This window comes from Equus asinus, unplaced genomic scaffold, assembly GCF_041296235.1.
Source record: "Equus asinus isolate D_3611 breed Donkey unplaced genomic scaffold, EquAss-T2T_v2 contig_4, whole genome shotgun sequence".
Taxonomy (NCBI): domain Eukaryota; kingdom Metazoa; phylum Chordata; class Mammalia; order Perissodactyla; family Equidae; genus Equus; species Equus asinus.
Genome location: NW_027225071.1, coordinates 92,387 through 107,430, shown reverse-complemented (window position 1 = coordinate 107,430; position 15,044 = coordinate 92,387). Strand labels below are relative to the sequence as shown.

The 15,044-nt window shown below is 40.3% G+C and overlaps 1 pseudogene; it reads left to right on the top strand.

Moving 5' to 3' along the window:
• The window catches only part of LOC123284052 (dehydrogenase/reductase SDR family member 6-like), a 30,149-nt pseudogene that overhangs the window by 3,042 nt on the left and 12,063 nt on the right, over positions 1–15,044 (top strand).

Sequence of the window (15,044 nt, the reverse complement as noted above, 5' to 3'; positions counted from 1 at the left end):
GCTGAGGTGCCATCTTCAGGTTCTTAAAGGAGTACATTGAACCATTCATTCTAGATGTTACTGCATAGGACCATGTCTACAGTGCATGCCATTAAATACACGTGTCTGTAGATTAAACCGCAGGTTCCGTTATGGGTCGACTTGATGGGAAGGTCATCGTCCTGACAGCTGCTGCTCAGGGGATCGGCCGGGCCACTGCCATAGTAAGTTACTATCTCTGTTTGCTTCCTGCCTTTGGAGGTGTTGAATCACGTGGACAGATCCCATGGCTGTTTAATTCTGCTCTACTTCTTTTTTTTATTGGCTTTTGTGCTTCTGTTGTCTTAAGTTACAAAAATAAAAGTTGCTACTCTTGATCCCAGGCAGATGAAGCAAGGCTTACCTCACATATTTATTATGTGACGTCTCATAACTTTTGACGCTGAGAACTTATTTCTTTGCCTCAGTTTCTCTGCACTGTAATAAATTTGTTACAGCGGGCCTAAAGGAGTACATAGCCCTCTGAAATCACCTCAGTTCAGACATAGGACTCCAGAGTTCTAAGACTATCAGGTTACCTTTACCTTGTAATTTATAGCAGCTTCTTGCACATTATAGTCCTCACTTGAGCTAATAATGCAGCTTAACTGTAACGGTAGGATTAGTTTGATATTTGTAAATACACTAGTATACTCTTAGGAGGAAAAGTGTTGAAATAACCCATTTTTCTCATTATTTTGGGTTTAGTCACCTGCTCAGAAATGGAATAAAGGCTGTCAAATCACAGAATAGTAGTATTTTGAGAGGTGTTAATAACAGAATCCTAGTTTTTTAAAAACACGATTGTATTTGATGTTACTAAAAGGGATAAAGTCAGATGACAAGCACAATGTATGTCATGTTGTACTAATTAATGATAAAAATAACAATGGGAAGGGCTAAGTGAGACTAGATAGTTTGAAATTCCACCCATGTATAAGGAAAACAATGAAAATAAGATAAAGGGAGAAAAGGCTAAAGGATTTTCTATTCATGAGAGCAGCTTAACCAAGTAAACAAAGGATTCATTTGTGTGTTGTCTTCCAGGCTTTTGCAAGAGAAGGTGCCCAAGTCATAGCCACAGATATCAATGAGTCCAAACTTCAAGAACTGGAAAAGTACCCGGGTAAGCAACTCAGCAGCTTGAACTTGGGATTCAGAGTCCATAAGGTATTATAAAAAACAGTACTCGTCTGCTGAAAGAAAATTACTTGGCTGGTCAGCTCCACCGGCCTTCTTCTTAGAGCCTGATTCTTTGATATCAAATCTATATTCTGTGAACCTACAGACAAAAATCTGTAAACTTAAATATATAAAAGTTGTATACTTAAAATTTTTTTTATCCAGCATGTTGAAGGATTTTGTACCTAATTACAAAGTTGTATGTGAAATTTAACAGTTGTTGCGTTAACTTTTAATGACAACTTTCACTTCTGTGCCCTACTCAGCACAGTGCTGTCCAGTAGGAAAATGATGTGAACCACGTGTGTGATTTAAATTTCCTGTGGCTACATTTAAAAAGTAAAAAGAAACAGATGAAAATTAATTTTAGTAATGTATTTTATTTAACTAAATATATCTAAAATACCATTTTAACATACTCAATATAAAAAAAATTTATGGAATATTTTACATTCTTTTTTCATACTAAATCTTTTAAATTCACGTGTGTTGTACACTTACAGCGCATTTCAGTTCTGACTAGCTGCATTTCAAGTGCTTAGTAGCCACATGTGCCTGGTGGCTACCATATTGGAGACAGCTCAGCCCTAAAGTCACATATGATCAGAAACCCTAAGAGAGTATGCAAATTATTTCGCTGTGTATCACCCCTTACTGCACCACACTGAACTCAACTCCAGCATCAAAGGACTTCAACTAGAGTTCCTCTGAAAGAAATCAGAACAGACAGCTCATTTGAAAGTTAATTCTTCCAGCAAAATAGAACAGGTTATATAATCAAATGCAAATTAGCACATTGAATTCATGAACGGAATTAGACTATGCTATTTTAATTATTGGATTGTTTATTTATTATTGGAAAATTATTTAATTTTAATAATAGGGAATTTTAACTCCAAGTCAGAAAAACGCTGTTGTACTGAAAAAGTATTGAAAAAGTACTAAGGGAAGAAAGTCCTCCCAAAACTTTCTCCCCTTTCTCTCCTTTTCTATGTTTATAATCTTTTCTTTCTATATCTATAAAAGAATAATAAACCATATTTTTTTTAAAAACATTAAAATAGTGACTTTCTTTTATTAGAGAATGTTTGGGGTTTTTTAGTAACTATTACAGTGTGTCTCTGAGATCCAATGCTGGATCTCTCATGTCTAGCTTTCAAGTGTTTCATCCCTTCTCCTGGCCCCTCATTTCTTCTCCTCGCAATTTAGTGCAGAAATAAGTGATTATACCCTTGACTGACAAAGTTGTTTCCAATAAATAATGGAATTGACATGAAGGTAAAGTGCACAAATGGAAGCAGTCTCCTGTCTCACTGCCCTGCCCTTCCCTACCCCTCACTCAGATAGGATTCAGTGTTCCTGGGGCAGTGACTCGCCTCTGGGGAAAGAGCAAGCCTGCGCTCTGTTATTACTGCTGGCTCACTGAGAAGCATCTAATATAGATCATTCATACTTCACTGTAAAGTCTTTTCTCAGAAAAGGCCTTTAGTATTCAATTTAGAGAGTGAAGAGAAAGGGAGGGAAAGAGAGGTGTGTTATTGGGAGTTCAGGATGGGGAGGATTTTAAGATTTTTATTAATGAGATTCTTAAGATTCTTAAGACCCTACCAATGGTCAACAATCCTATGAAGGCAAAATGGACAGATACTGTAATCTTTGTACTTCAAAGCAGCTACATCTACAAGACTAAACATTTTTTATGGGTATAAGTAAATAGTTTCCCTTGTTTTATGTTTCAGGTATTCAGACTCGAGTCCTGGATGTCACAAAAAAAAAAACAAATTGATGAGTTTGCCAATGAAATTGAGAGAGTTGACATTCTCTTTAATGTTGCTGGGTAATTCATAACTTTTTAATTTCATTCTCCTCACAGAAAGTTTTCTATGTCTTTTATTAAAAGAAATTTGATAATATGGCCAAATTATTCTTTGTGAACCCTAATATATTCCTTAGGAAATAAAGCTGGATTTTGGACAGAATTTTTGTTACAAGTAAGATTCAGCAAGTAAAACAGCCATAGAAGTTGACATGTGCTTGGGGCCTAAAGGCACTTAAGGATACTCAAGACAACTGCTACCAATCCAACGCTGTTGATCTACCTAAGGCTGGGGACAGGCTCACACCAGTGGACTTGTCACTGATGTTCCACTAAGACTTATAAAATAAAATTAAAAACTGTTTTCCAGGAGTGTCTTTAAGGCAAAGTATATCTGCCAAAAACTGAGTACTCAGTTTATTGAAATGCGAATGTTCCCCATTTGTTGGCACAACATTCTGGCAAGTTCTTTCTACCTCCCAAGCGCAGCATTTCTTATTAGGACAATTAATCCCAGCAAAAGAAGTTTCACTCTGTTGCTTTATATACAGCACAAAGAGAATGGCTTAATTGAACTTGATAGAGTAGTACCAAACTTGCTGAACCATGCTTGAAGGATGAGAGACTGGAGCTGGAGCAGCCCCATGTGGAGCAGCTAGTGCTTGTGCTCACTCTCCCTTTTCAGGCATGACAGTAGAGATGAGGACAGTTGAGGCTTACGCAGGACTAAGTAGATAGAGTCTGATGTTCCACTTTTCTTGTGTGGTGTTAACGTTTATACTGTGGCATTGATAGAAAAATCCTAGAGCCTTCTTATGTATTTTTATGATTCTTCCTAATCATGTTTCAGTATGAAAAAAGTCTGTCTATTCATAGTTTATCATGTGTTACAATGTATGGAAATTAAAGCAACAATTTATGATTATCTATTTTATAAATAATCTGCTCATCTTTCATAGAAGAATATATTCAGAACCATGAAAAAATCAACTAGCAAAATTATTTTTTGAGCATCTATTAAATTTTCAGCAAAGTAAGGGATATAGAAATATAGCATGTGGTTCTTGCTGTCATTTGATTGAACTGGAAGTACAGTGGTACATGGGAATCACAACTGACAATATTTTATAAGTAATTACATAATCTTGGTCCAGGGGACAGTGAAATCAATTAGGACCCCATTGTTATAAAGCTTCCTTGAGGAAATGTGACTTGGAAAATAGCAAAGGCTATTTTGAGGGTTTTCTTTTGTTCTGCTTTGTTTACTCAGTATGTCAGAACTGTACAGTAGCGATATTACTTTGCTGCCCTGAGATGGTGAGATACTTGTTTTCCCTGCAACTTTGATTTCCCTTGAGAATGATAAGTTCTTGCCACCTGAGGGCACTGCTGCTCTTGAAATCAGAGTCCACTGGGGCAAGTGTCCTCAGTTGTTTGTAATGGCGTTGATATTTCCTGTGCATTTGGTATAGAGCTTCTTATGTTTGGGGGCTCCAGACACTTGCCGCCTTCTTTTAAAAGAAGGATCTTGTTTTCAAATAACGAATTTTTTACCTTAAGTTGTTGAGACACTTACTTACCTAATGTACCAAGTGATACTATGTTTGAATTGTTAAAAGTCTTGGTTAGGGAAGGGACAATGGTCTAAGTCAATAAATGAAAATAAAAATGAAAAGGAAGTGGAATAGAAATCGTTTTTAATGATAATTTTTCCCCATTGTTTAATTACTCTTCCAGTTTTGTTCATCATGGAACCATCCTGGACTGTGAGGAGAAAGACTGGGACTTCTCAATGAATCTTAACGTCCGCAGCATGTACCTGATGATCAAGGCCTTTCTTCCTAAAGTAAGGTGACCACCACCAGGATGACCACCACGTTAGTCTCCAGGTCTCCATCCTGGGCATCCAGAAAGAATCCTCACATGTGCTGAAGAGTAATGGTAGTTAACGTAATGACTAACATGTAGTGAACATAAATACCAAGGCATTTAGTATAAATTAATTCGTCTGACCTTCCAGTTCATCCATTCAAAGAATATTTATTAAGCACTTTCTACATGCCAGGCTCCATTCTAGGTGCAGAAGACAAATCAGAGAACTAAACAAAGTCCCTTCTGTCAGGGAACTTCCATTTTGGAGAGGTGAGACAGGATAATATGTAATCAAATAAACATATAACATGTGAGGTAGTTATAAGTACTATGAAGAGAAAAAAAGCTCAGTTATTAGAGAGGTCCCAGAGGGCCTCACTGATAAGGTGAGATTTTCATAGAGGCTGAATGGAGCAACGGAGCTAACCATTCAGGTGTTTGGGGAGAAGCTTCCAGGGAGAGGGACAGCAGGAGGCCTGTGGGACCAGAACAATCCGATGAGGTAGGTACTACTTTGTCCCATTCACTGTACAGAGAAAGAAACTAGGAGGTTAAGTAACTTGCCCAAATCACATAACTAGCAAGTGGTTAGAGCTAAGACTAGGCACACGCTCTCAGGATGGATGTACCCCACTGCTTTTCTGTACCTTGAGTACCCTCCTTACTCTCCTGTCTTTAGCTGAGCCACTGAAGTTCCAGAGAGGTGAGAGACAGCATGTGCTGAAGAGAGAGTATTCCTCCTGAGTCTGCCACCCTTGAATTCTCCAGCCTTCACACAGCTCATCAATGTTTTTCATTTTGTTATACAAATAAGCTTTAAGTACCTTTTGATACAAAGCACCACACCAGGTGCTCTAGGGGAGACAGGTGTAAATATGAAAAATGTTGACTTCAAATGAGCTTGTAAGCCAGCAGTGGCAGACAGCACGGGCTCAGACAATGGACGGGTTGACTGAGTACAGAACCAGCTCAGTTCAAGGTTGTAAATTAAATCCTAGTGAAATGCAGAAGAGCCATTCTTTCCATCCATCCCTGCTGGATGAGATGACTGGAGTACTGAATGCTGCCCTGTGCGGGGCAGGAGAAGAGCTTTTTAATGGCGCAGCAGGACTGATACTTTGCTCTGAACATTCAACCTAATGTCAAGAAGGATGCAGATGAATGCTAAAAGGAAAGTTAGAGAAATTGACTTAGTAACAAAGGAATTTGTTTTTAATCTATTTGTTTAGTGCCTAGAAGGGATCTTTGGGTGGGCCCACAGATTGTTGAACTAGCAAATTTTTTAAAAATATAAATTGCCTTTTTTACCTATCTGGAGGTGATGAAAATCTGTTATTTGGAACTTGGATGCATTTTTTGAAGGCTGGTCCTTAACACAGGATTTGGGGAGAAGCAAAGGCTGTGGTAAAAGGGGAGAGCGTCCGTCACAGCTGGTGAGACGTGTGAGACTCATTTGTAAAATGAGCTTGTTCGTGTCTGCAGTGCTTCACGAGTATCAGTGAGGAACGTAGGTGTGAGGCACAGTGGAGCTGAAATTTACACTTGTAAGTGTTAACTTTTAAAATATCGAACAATAACTTGCAAATTAGTGAGTTTGCCTGTGATTTAAAGCACCTTAACAATAATCCATATGAAACAATGACACTCGTTTGTAAAAAACGAAAAGAAAAAAATCCCCCAAAATATTAACCAGTGGGATGGGGAATCAAAAGGAGTCAGTGCCACTTGTTAAGGTGACCCTAACCAACCTGACCCCAAGGTCAGACTCTGGTGTCAAAAAACCTTCGGCACAGCCTGAGCTCTGCCCCTAATTCGCCAGGTGCCCTAGGAGATGGTACTTAGGCTCTCTCAGCATGTGTTTCTTCTATTTATTTATTTACTTTTTTTTTTTTCTAAGATTTTATTTTTACTTTTTCTCCTCAAAGCCCCCCGGTACATAGTTGTGTACTTTTAGTTGTGGGTCCTTCTAGTTGTGGCATGTGGGATGCCACCTCAGCGTGACTTGATGAGCAGTGCCATGTCCACACCCAGGATTCAAACCAGCAAAAGCCTGGGCCACCGAAGCGGAATGCGCAAACTTAACCACTCAACCGCAGGGCCAGCCCCATGTTTCTTCTGTTTAAAATGAGGGTGATAGATTACACAATCCCTTCCAGCAGTAATTGTCTAGGATCCTCTTGTGTTCGTTAACCATGACACACATATACCCAGTTAGAACTTTCCAGAGGAAGCCAGGATTTGGAGTCCAAGCAGATCTGCAAGGTCAGGTGGTCAAAATATAGGAACACTTGTAGGAAATTTCTGTTCATGGATAGACATTCCAAGACTGAAAGATCGGTCAAAAGGCAGAGGACAAATTGAAGATTCTGTAAGAGGTCAGTGCAGAATCCAAGGTCCACTAGAAAAGAAGATCCATTACGGCAAGGATCTGGGGAGGGCTTGGATGTTTGGGGATTTTTCCTCCTTTGCTGTATTGTAGAAGAGTCCCTAGCACACGGAAGTGCTTAGCAAATGTTGGTTGAATGAGTAAGTGAATCTAGGTTATCAGTCCAGGTTGGGGTCAGGCATGGAATCACTGAAGACCCAAGGAGCCAAGGTCTGCCAAGTTTAGGAGCTGAGTTCTGGTTGATGGGGACAGAAGAGCTGAGTCAGAGTGGGACTGACTAGATACAGCTAGAGGAGATCTTTAGAGACCTTTGTAGCCCTGCCTGAGCTTCTGGAAGATCAGTCCTATGTGGCCTTACTATGTACAGACACTCCACTTTATGGGCCACAGAGGGCTGCTGCTTGGCAGGCAGAGGGAGCATCACACGGGACAGCAGGTTCTGAGCTGGGGGTAGGAAGGCAGCATGGAGGGAGGCAAGGACTTTGGGCTGGAGAATCAGCAGACAGGCCCAGCCGAATGTATGGTACCAGTGTTGGGGCAGCAGTAGCATCTCTAGGCGCGAAATTCTAGTTTGCCTGAGAGATTATTGCATTTCAGAAGATTGGAGACTGAACTCACTTAATAGCCCATTTTTATATATTAAGTTGGGCTGTATGTATTAAAAATGGATTATGTATGTTAATTATATTTCAATAAAACTGGAACAATAAAGTAAAATGGGTTATTTGCTAAAATGGATAAGAAAGAATAATTTTAAGGCTTAGTTTTCAACACCATTCTACTCTACTAATTTTCCTAGTGTTTTTTATGAGGACCCCATTTCATTATGATTCTCTTTATTTTATAGACACACAAGTTGAGTTAAATATATTCTCCCCTCCATCTTCCTTGACTTGGTGGGTCACCTCAGCCTCTCCCGGTGTCCTTCGCTGTCTCCAGCACCATGCCATAGGCTGGTTTCAGACTCTCTGCTTTTAGTATGATTGGTAGCTAAGTATCAAAACGGAAAGTAGGAAGATGACCATAAAGAGATGTATAATCTTGGCAGCCTCATCCCTGATCCATTCGATCATTCACCGTCTCCATTCCTGCCTCTGTCTGAAAGCTACTGGAGAAACTCACCCCAACGGAAGTGACTTTTTTCTCTAGACCCTTTACACTGCCTCTCAAGACTCTGCTCTTTTAGAAACTTCACTTGATTTTCATGATAGAGTATATCCTGGTTTTCCTTCCTCTGTTCTCTAGTTGATATTCTCCCTTTTCCTCCCGGCAGTTATTTGAACTCTTCCCCACTCTCTCGTGGCCACCATCTCCCCTTGTTCTCTATAGTCATCCTCCCAGCCTCTGACTTCCATGAAAAGTTAGTGCCCATTAGGCCCATTCTCTCAACCTCTTGCTTCTTCCTCCAAAACGTTTATGAGTACCCATGCCCTTGCATGTACATAATATTATCTTGAAAACATACGTATATGTTATAATTAATAAAGTGTAAGTTCATTGAAAACAAAACATTTTTTAAGTCATAGCAGCCTGTTTCATTATATATTCTTTTAGGTCTGGGGCAGGGCCCAGTAATCTGCACTTTAAACTAGCACCTCAGGAGATCTTAATTCATCAAAACGTATTGACCGCCTACTGTGCCCCTTGTCTAGGAGGACAACACAGCCCCAGACCCTCCTCTCTCAAAGTTCACAATTGAGTGGGGAAATCCTGCAGGACGTATTTTTAGGAAACACTGCCCTTGACAGGAGGCTGCCATCAGTGCATGTGGCCATGGACTGAGCTCTGCCTGCTGTGTCTGCTTTTACCACTCCTTTCCCGAACCACTACTGCAGCTTCCAGTCGTCTCCAGCATAGGCTGCCAGAGGAACCTGTAATCCCCGGATCTAGACATACCGCTCCTCCTCTGCACTAAGGCCTGCCTTATCTTCAGGGGAAATCCCAAATTCCTAAATTTAGTCCCTGTTGGCCTCTAAGGCCTCTTTCCTCCCAGGGCCTGCCTTCCAGCCAGACCCATCCCTTCCCCCCAGTTCCATAATAGAACCTTTATACCTATGGTTCTCATTCCTTAAAACACGCTTCTCTTTTGTTTTTCTGACTGTTACTCCACAAAAATGGGGTTCTCCTACCCAATGCACGTGGAAAAAAAAACAATTAATTACAGCATCAGATTTGGGGAAAGAAAAAAGCTTTATTGCTAGCTTGATCTGCAAAGAGACAGGAGGCGTATTCTCTCAGATCTGTCTCCCTGATCAAGGACTTGGGGCAAAATTTATGGGATGAAGGGCAGGGTGGTCTGAAGGGTGGAGACGGATACTTGGAGGTGAGAAATGAGGTGAGTGATGATCTGTGCAAGTGCAGTCAGCTCCATGGCTCTTCATAGGACGCATATTCACAGAATGGTGATGTTGGCATGATCTGAGGGTGGAGTTTTCAGCCCTTTGATGTCAAAAAGATTACTTAACAGGCATTTGCGCAGGCCCACTTGATGGAATGGTGGTCTTACCTGGCCTGAACTGGACAAGGGGGGACTCTCAGTTCCTGAAAACCCACTCTTATTACTCTGTTGGTAAGACGGGGTCAGTTGAACTGGTCCTGGAGGGCCCACGGTTACACTAATACTCTAGTTTTCAAAAATCGACCCACATATTTCCTCCTAGGAGCCCTCCTCTGAGTGTCCAACAGTGGATTGGCCCCTTCCTACCACCCACCACCTGTTCTCTGTGAAGGCCCATGCTGTCTCTGGATGCTGATTATGTCAGCCACCCAGTCAGACTGGCAGCTCTCCATAGGCAGGGACTGTGTCACTTATCTTTGAATCTCCTGGACCTACACAATACCCAGCCACTGTAGGTATTCATCAAATAATGTGTTCACTGGAGTAAGAGTTTTCTAACATCAGGAACACAGTAAATATGAACATTCATTTGCACTGGCTTAGAGTTCATCCTCGGTCTTGCTGATACTCTTGTGACAGGGAAGGTGGTAGTCCCCCTGGGAGATGTTCTTGCCAGTGAGAGTGTACTCTGCCATCAGTTCCCAGCAGTGATGAGGAGGTTGTTAAGACTGCTTAATAGTACTTCATGTTAACAGCTAATAAGATGGTTCTGCAAACCCAGAGTAAATGCAGATCTTTTAAAGAGGTAGTATTTTTAGCCTGCAGAGTGGCATTTTTTTTTTTATTATTTGTTTTATTTTGGCAGATGCTTGCTCACAAATCTGGCAATATTATCAACATGTCCTCTGTGGCTTCCAGCATCAAAGGTAAGTCTGTTTTCCTCTGGGGGTTGTGATGAACATACTCATAATCTTCACAAGCTAAGGGTTTTGGAAACAAGCATAGCAGATATGATAAAACTTACCCATAACTTCAAAACTGCTCTTTTAAAATTAGTATTAAGTTCCTTGTCTACCAGTCCTTTCACCTTACATGTGATCCAGTGACATTAAATGAAAGTTTGTTTTTTGTGCTCTCCCGTTTAGTTCTTCTAATGGATATGGCAGTGGAGATCAAAGTGGGAGAAGGAAACATTTATTCATTTGATTAATCAAAAATGTATTGAACACCTACTGTGTGCCCCTGCCCCCAGAGAGTTCACAGTCCAAAACGGGGAGCGGGGAGAGGCTCAGGCAAACACACGTCTTCCACCATGTGATAGTTCCACTAAAGCGGAACACGCGCACTTAACCACTGAGCCACCAGGCTGGCCCCAGCTATTTCATTTTAAACTTGAAAATCCATGTGTGCCAGACTGTGCCCTTATCTCCATCTTGCACTGCAATCCTGGCCCTTCAACTTGACTTCTCGTTTAGGGCCCAGATCAACTGTCTTTGTGAAGCACCCCCCCAAGCCCACAGGCAGAGTTACTTCCCGTATTGTCACAGCACTTCATACAAAGCTCTGTTACAAAAAAAAAACAAAAAAAGAAATAGCCACTGCTGAGAGAACATTCCTTCTCTTTGCGAGGATACACACATTAAGCCTGCATGAGAGAGAAATGCAAAGAAATGCCTAAGCTTCTTGGTCTTTTGTTTTGCTTTGCTTTACCCTAATTTTCTTTTCTTTTCTTTCTTTTTTTTTTTTTGAGGAAGATTAGCCCTCAGCTAACATCTGCCGCCAATCCTCCTCTTTTTGCTGAGGAAAGCTGGCCCTGAGCTAACATCCATGTCCATCTTCCTCTACTTTATATGTGGGACACCTGCCACAGCATGGCTTGATAAGCGGTGCTGTGTCCGCACCCGGGATCCAAACCGGCGAACCCCAGGCTGCCAAAGCAGAACTTGCAAACTTAACCACTGCGCCAGTTTTCTTTTTTTATCTTTTTTATTTTATTGAGGTCATAATAGTTTATAACACTGTGAAGTTTCAGTTGTGCATTATTATTTTTCAGTCACCATATGTTGCCCGCAGCCGCAAAGGGCAAGGAATGACAGGCACCGCCAAGGCTATTTGGTTGTTTCAGCAATCAAAGGTTTTGGATAAAGGGAAACAGAACAAGGAGTGGGCATAAGGGAGAACAACAAATCGGTACTTACAACATCCACACCACAATCAGCTGGGGAAGTCCCAATAGTTTGTACGGCGGGTGGGAGTGCCGATTGTCCGGGTCTGAGGCAAGGTGTCCTTTCCTCAGTGAGACTCCCAATTGTTCTATGCCTGTGACTCCCTTTTACCCTAAGGTTTCTCTGGGTTCTGACTCAGGGTTTTAGACATTTGGATATTTTGAGTTATTTCTTCTTGTTCCCACAGATGGGGTGCTTCTATCTTTTTCGTTCCCATGGATAGGATGTTTCTAAAGTCCTGTCAGGTGCCCGTCAGGGTGGCCAGCCCAGACAAGGAACATGACACAGGACTCATTCTTTGTAACTTGTGCCTTAGAGTCAGGGCCGAAGTGGCCCTGAGCCCAGACACATTCCTTTGTGTAGGGCCCAGGCCCAGTATCCTTGGAAGGTGGGGAGGTCAATGAACTCTGTGCACCTTATAAATGGTGCCTCTTCACCCCTTGTGCCCACACCCTAACCCCCTTCCCCCTGGTAACCACTAAACTGTTTTCTTTGTCCATGTGTTAGTTTTTCTTCCACATATGAGTGAAATCATATGGTGTTTGTCTTTCTCTATCTGGCCTATTTTGCTTAGCATATTACCCTCCAGGTCCATCCATGTTGTGGTGAATGGGACAATTTTGTCTTTTTTATGGCTGAGTAGTATTCCGTTGTATATATACCACATCTTTATCCATTCATCAGTCGGTGGACTCTTGGGTTGCTTCCACATCTTGGCTATTGTGAATAATGCTGCAGTGAACATAGGGGTGCATATATCTTTACACATTCATGTTTTCATGATCTTTGGATAAATACTCAGTAGTGGAATAGGTGGGTGGTATGGTTATTTCTATTTTTAACTTTCTGAGGAATCTCCATACTGTTTTCCATGGTGGCTACACCAGTTTGCATTCCCACCAGCAGTGGATGAGGCTTCCCTTTTCTCCACATCCTCTGCAACATTTTTTGGTTTTTCTCTTGGTAATTATAGCCATTTTAACAGGTAAAAGGTGATATCTCATTGTATTTTTGATTTGCATTTCCCTAATAATTAGTGATGTTGAACATCTTTTCATGTGCCTGTTGGCCATCTATATATCTTCTTTGGAAAAATGTCTGTTCGTGTCCTCTGCCCATTTTTGGATCAGCTTGTTTGTTGTTGAGATGTATGAGTTCTTTGTCTATTTTGGAAATTAACACCTTGTTGGATTTATGATTTGCAAATATTTTCTCTCAGTTGGTGGGTTGTCTTTTTGTTTTGTTCCTGGTTTCCTTTGCCTTGCAGAAGCTCTTTAGTCCAATGAAGTCCCATTTGTTTATTTTTTTCTTTTGTTTCCCTTGTCCAAGTAAAAATGGTATTCGAAAAGATACTGCTAAGACTGATATCCAAGAGTGTACTGCTTATATTTTCTTCTGGGAGTTTTATGGTTTCACATCTTAGCTTCAAGTCTTTAATCTGTTTTGAGTTAATTTTTGTGTGTGGCAAAAGATAATGGTCTAACTTCATTCTTTTGCATATTTCTGTCCAGTTTTCCCAGCACCATTTATTGAAGAGACTTTCCGTTCTCCATTGTATGTTCTTGCCTCCTTTGTCGAAGATTAACTGTCCGTAGATGTGTGGGTTTATTTCTGGGCTTTCAGTGCTGTTCCATTGATCTGTGTGCTTGTTCTTGTACCAGTACCATGTTGTTTTGATTACTACAGCTTTGTAGTATATTTTGAAGTCAGGGATTGTGATGTGTCCAGCTTCATTCTTTTTTCTCAAGATTGTTTTGGCTATTCGGGGCCTTTTGTTGCCCCATGTAAATTTTAGGATTCTTTGTTCTATTTCCACATCATTGGGATTCTGATTGGGATTGCATTGAATCTGTAGGTTGCTTTAGGTAGTATGCAAGTTTTAACTATGTTTATTCTTCCAGTCCATGAGCCTGGAATATCTTTCCATTTCTTTATGTCATCATCAATTTCTTTCATTTAACGTCTTAAAGTTTTCATTGTGTAAGTCTTTCACCTCCTTGGTTAAATTTATTCCTAGATATTTTATTCTTTTTGTTGGGATTGTATATGGGATTGTATTCTTAAGTTCTCTTTCTGTTAGTTTGTTATTAGAGTATAGAAATGCAACTGACTTTTGTAAGCTGACTTTGTACCCTGCAACTTTGCTGTAGTTGTTGCTTGTTTCTAATAGTTTTCCTATGGATTCTTTAGGGTTTTATATATATAAAATCATATCATCTGAAAACAGCAAGAGTTTGACTTCTTCCTTGCCAATTTGGATTCCTTTTCTTTCTTTCTCTTGCCTAATTGCTCTGGCCAAAACCTCCAGGACTACGTGGAATAAGAGTGGTGAGAGTGGGCACCATTGTCTCGTTCCTGTTCTCAGAGGAATGTCTTTCAGTTTTTCCCCATTGAGTATGATGTTGGCTGTGGGTTTGTCATATATGGCCTTTATTATGTTGAGGTACTTTCCTTCACTACCCATTTTATTGAGAGTTTTTATCATAAATGGATGTTGGCTCTAGTTAAATGCTTTCTCTGCATCTCTTGAGATGATCATGTGGTTTTTATTCCTCATTTTGTTAATGTGTATCATATTGATTGATTTGCAGGTGTTGAACCATCCCTGCATCCCTGGAATAAATCCCACTTGATCATGTTGTATTATCCTTTTAATGTGATGCTGTATTTGGTTTACCAATGTTTTGTTGAGGATTCTTCGTCTATGTTCATCAGCAATATTGGCCTGTAATTTTCCTTCTTTGTGTTGTCTTTGTCTGGCTTTGGGATCAGGGTGATATTGGCCTCATAAAATGTGTTAGGAAGTATTTCATCATCTTCAATTTTTTGGAATAGTTTGAGAAGGATAGGTATTAAATCTTCTTTGAGTGTTTGGTAGAATTCTCCAGAGAAGCCATCTGGTCCTGGACTTTTATTTTTTGGAAGACTTTTGATTACTGTTTCAATCTCTTTACTTGTGATTGGTATATTCAGATTCTCTGTTTCTTCTTGGTTCAGTTTGGGAGGTTGTATGAGTCTAAGAATTTATCCATTTCTTCCAGATTGTCCAATTTGTTGGCATATGGTTTTTCATAGTATTCTCTTATAATTCTTTGTATTTCTGTGGTATCCATTGTAATTTCTCCTCTTTCACTTCTAATTTTATTTGAGCCTTCTCTCTTTTTTTTAAATTAGTGAGTCTGGCCAAGGGTTTGTCAATTTTGTTTT